The 4406-nt window shown below is 36.0% G+C and overlaps 1 long non-coding RNA gene across 1 annotated transcript; it reads left to right on the top strand.

Moving 5' to 3' along the window:
• Window positions 1-458: 458 nt before the first annotated feature.
• Window positions 459-4176, top strand: LOC146158187 (uncharacterized). Its single transcript, XR_014494687.1, has 2 exons — window positions 459-708; window positions 3770-4176. It is a non-coding gene; the product is annotated as an uncharacterized LOC146158187 (long non-coding RNA).
• Window positions 4177-4406: the final 230 nt, after the last annotated feature.

Genomic DNA, 4406 nt, shown 5'->3' with positions numbered 1-4406 from the left:
GTCATAGGCGAAGCCAGGGGTTCCAGGGCCACCCAAAAATTTATAAATATTGTACTCTTAATAACAATTTGTTTTGTAGCTTTTATGAGCAGTAACCTACCACAACAGTCGATCACAGGCATTTCACACCTTCAATTGTCATGCACTGTTACGTCATAAACGATGTAGTCATTAATACGTTTGCTATATTAATTTTAGTCGTTTTGTTTTTGATCTCTGATTGGTTTTTGAGTTTATTTATTTTTTTATTAGTACTATGCCGTTTTTGTGATTGTTAAAGAAAAACGTGACTAGCCTCACCATCTAGGAACCTCACCGCACGTCACTGGTCAAACCCTAAGTACAGATGATTGGATCGAGCCTATTACGCATTCCGCGCACAACACAAAGCTTTCTTTTTCGTGTCACGCCTGGCTTTTGTTTAACGACTGTAACTTGACGCCTTCGTCCTCACAACACTAGATCAACAAAAAGCAAGGCTAGAAGCGTAGTGAGGCTCGATATTACTCCATGTCAACAAAAGCAGAGCACAGAGACCTGTCAGTCGTTGGTGAACATGCCAGCTGTCACGTCCGCCCCTGCATTTTTTAATGATTTTAATGGTGGCGATGGTTCTTTAGAAAATGGAGGCAGCGTAAGGGTCTGGTTCCCTGTTCTGGTCACAGTCGTTGCTTTCACCGCGTTCTTTGTTTACGAGTTTGCAACGAGGTAAGTTTTTGTTATTCATTTTCGGTTTAGTTAAGGTGTTCGACGCTTGTGATCGTTCATTAAAACCTTTATAGTGAACGCAGATAAGTGTAGGCTGACCTGTGACTATACATGTATTCAAAGAGCTCCTTCGGGAATCTAGCAGCTTCTATTTGAAAGGCTTCCGCTTAACAAAGTTGTGAAATGTATTTCAAAGCTGTGTCATAGTTTTAGATACAAGTTCTCACAGAAACGATGTGTATAAAATCCTTTTGTTGCAGCTTAGATACGACATTCTAAACTGAAGGTCTAAAAACTAAGGTTTTTTAGGGAGGTTATGTTGTAAACATATCTTAAGTCTTCTTGTTGAAAGCTAAACAACACTTCTAGTTGTGGGTTCTACCAGAAAAAACATTTAATTACTTAAAGCTCATTGTAAAATAATGAATGATAGATAGATACTTGCATCATTTGAGCAGTTCAAAACGAAAATTTACAAAAGGTATGATTGAAATTGTATTTTTGGTGATGTTTTTAGCGAATTTGTTTAGGTTCTTCAAACACCTAGCGGCTGTCAAAATAATATAAATATGAGTAAATATAACTCAAATATTTGCTAATGTGGGTTGTTGGTAAAAACGTAGTTTGCATTCGACGTTCAGTTCAAATGCCACAATCCAGAATTTCAATTTAGTTTCTTTGTGACCAGTGCACGATAGAAAAACATGTTATATTTTCCAATATTTCAGCACCTACATATTTTTCCAGATCTCAATTTGGTGTTAAGCTAGAAAAAAGTTTGTAATGAGAAGAAAGAAGCCAAGTACACATATTTAAACGAGTGTGTTGTCAAAAGCAGTCCAGCCAGGTGCAAGTTTTTGACGTATAATGGCGTCAGCAGTTCGATTTCATATAATTCAAGCGTTAACAAATTAATATTAATCAACGTGCAACAAGCTAGTGTAAAAGGCGCTATGGTATTTTCCCTTAGTTACCCTTAACATAGGCTTTACGCTTAGCTTGACACGTAAAAATGAATCTATAGAAACCCTTGTTGTTATTGGATGAATGCTTTGTGTTATTTCGCAATTGACATTCAATTTCCTTTAACTACTTAGCGCACCAAAGCTAAATAGATGAACGTTTAAGCAAGACTTATAGGCTAAAACTATGGGTTAGTATAGGATTTTTTCCTATTTTCGCTGACAATTGTGAAGATATTGTAATACACACGAAATGTAATGACCAAATTCCTCTACTGGTAATTGATCCTTAATTATAGGAATTGGCTATTCGAAATATATATATATATATATATATATATATGTATATTATATGCATACATATTGATCTAATTACTCATTGCAAAATGTTCTTGACAATTACCTACAGCCCTATTAACCAATATTCCATTAGGCATCACTTAGTGCGTACAATTAGTGCAAAAACGAAAAACGTAATGGACACACACACAGCCGTTAAAGGTTGCAGTTGAAAAAAAAAATTGTACACCAATATAAAGTGAGCTATCAGGCAGGCCAAGCTACAATATTAATTATTTATTTTGCCTAATATTTTAATTGTTTCGTTTATTAGCAAATTATTCAACAATTGAATGTAAAAACAACTATGCTATGAACCAGTGGTTGGCAAACTCTTTTGTCGCGGCCCAAAGCACTCTATTCAGAGCTATTGAAGGCCCTCTACTTAAAACCACTACACAAAACAGTGGCGGTGAAATTTTACACGGCGCCTTGATGCCCAAAACACTGCAATGCCATAATGTGAAACAAAGTATAAGCTATAAAACGAAGAATATACGCGCGAAGCGCGAAAAACTTCGTTTACATAAAGTTAAAGTTGGAAAAAAATGTAGTTCGACAGGCTCTCATGACCACATTTGGCAAATGGGTCTTAACCACGTTGAGACAATATTCTTAGCCACACGAACTATATTCTTAGCCACACGAACTTTTAAAATAAAATACAATGAATGTACGGCTATTACACGGCCCATAACTACATGATAACACTAAGCCATTGAAAAGTAACTCACGACCAACTAAAAATGGCTCTGCGACCCACAGTTTGCCGGCCACTGCTGTAAACAAACATTAGCGTTTTACACAACAAATCTAAATGTGACCCATGAATATTAACCTAACAACGTAAAAAGCGATAAATAATTGACATGGCTTGCTCGCTAATTCAGCCAATATGTCTTCATAATGCATAATTTATGACACGGCGCTTATTGACTATTTGCAGTATTTTCTAGTGACTAAAATGGTAACTTACTAAAGTGAGGGCCATATAGGTCTACACACACATGTTTATGTTGTTACTTATCATTTAAAATATTTGAAAATGTCGTGCCCGGATTGCCCGGTGTTATTATTTTAATGAAATTTTATTTTCTTACAAAATAAATTACAATGATTTGTGTACCAGCCCTGGCGTATGTACAGTGTCATTTTGAAATGGCCCAAGTCCCAGTCAAGTCATTCAGAAATTAACTTAAGTCGAAGTCAAGACATTTGCAAAAACATCTTTAAGGGGTAAATCGTTTCCACATCAATAAGGTACAACCTATGGACTGGAAAGCTGAGGCTTAACGCTATATATTTGTTGGGTATTTTTATATTTTAAACCGTAACTAAGTCGCCTGTTTAGTTTTTAAACTGTGCTCTGCTCGTAACTTGCTCCAATATGCATAAAAGACGCGAATTTCGACCCTAACCAAAATAAGCTTTACTTGGTTTAAATTGGTATTATTGTATACGTTTTAGTTATGCCTATATCTTGATCTAGTTATCCTTTAAAAAAAGAAAAAACATTTTGTACAGCTAATACAAGCATTGACTTTAAAAACACTTAAGTACGACTTCTTTAAAAAAATTCAAATTCTTCCCTTGAAACTTTAAGATTTGCTCCTTGGGGATAATTTACGCCCGGTGGAGAACCACCACTGGTTTGTAGCATACGGAAGAGAGTTATTTCTTGAGAAATGTTAAAAACACTGGCCTAAGCATTAAACTTAAAGTTTTTTTTACTTTAAAATGTATTACGCCCGTGTTTAAAGGTGCCTGACGCGAAGCGAGAAGCACAACCCCGAATATGACGTCATCCCAAGTCACGACGTCATTTCAAGTCGTGACGCCACACTTGACGAAGAATGACGTCGCCTAACCTTTGACGCTGGCGGCGCAAGTTGAAGTAGCAAGACTAGCAAGTTATAATAGTACTCAAACTGATTTTTTATGAAGTCTCATTTTCTTACAATCTTCTTTCCTTTTTCCGTTTTGTTTATTCTGTGCTTTCCTCGCGTTTGAAGCTTTCACGTATTTATTTGTGCAATATAGCGAACGAACATTTCAACGCGAATACAAATTTCACAAGTTCTCAGAACGGCGTTCAGCTATATTGCGGTGTTATTACGATGTTCGTTTTATTCAAAGATAGTGACAAATTCACTTTGAAAATACTGGATTAACCCAAACAAACTATAAGCATTAGGTCGTTTTTTTTACAAGAGCGCATGTACATGTTAAGGCTTACACTAATTTATTGATTACTGAACAAACGTTTTTCAACCTGTGTATCCCGGCACAATCATGTACCATTATGCTTGCCAGGTGCACTGCAGGCCAATGAAAAAAACATTCAAGATAAATGCTTCATCATTTTTTACTTTCTATTCAGCTTAGCTAATTGAGTCT

The sequence above is a fragment of the Ascidiella aspersa genome, chromosome 3 (assembly GCF_963924565.1).
Source record: "Ascidiella aspersa chromosome 3, kaAscAspe10.2, whole genome shotgun sequence".
Classification (NCBI taxonomy): domain Eukaryota; kingdom Metazoa; phylum Chordata; class Ascidiacea; order Phlebobranchia; family Ascidiidae; genus Ascidiella; species Ascidiella aspersa.
The sequence above is the reverse complement of the archived record's forward strand: the minus strand, read 5'-3'. Positions and strand labels throughout refer to the sequence as shown.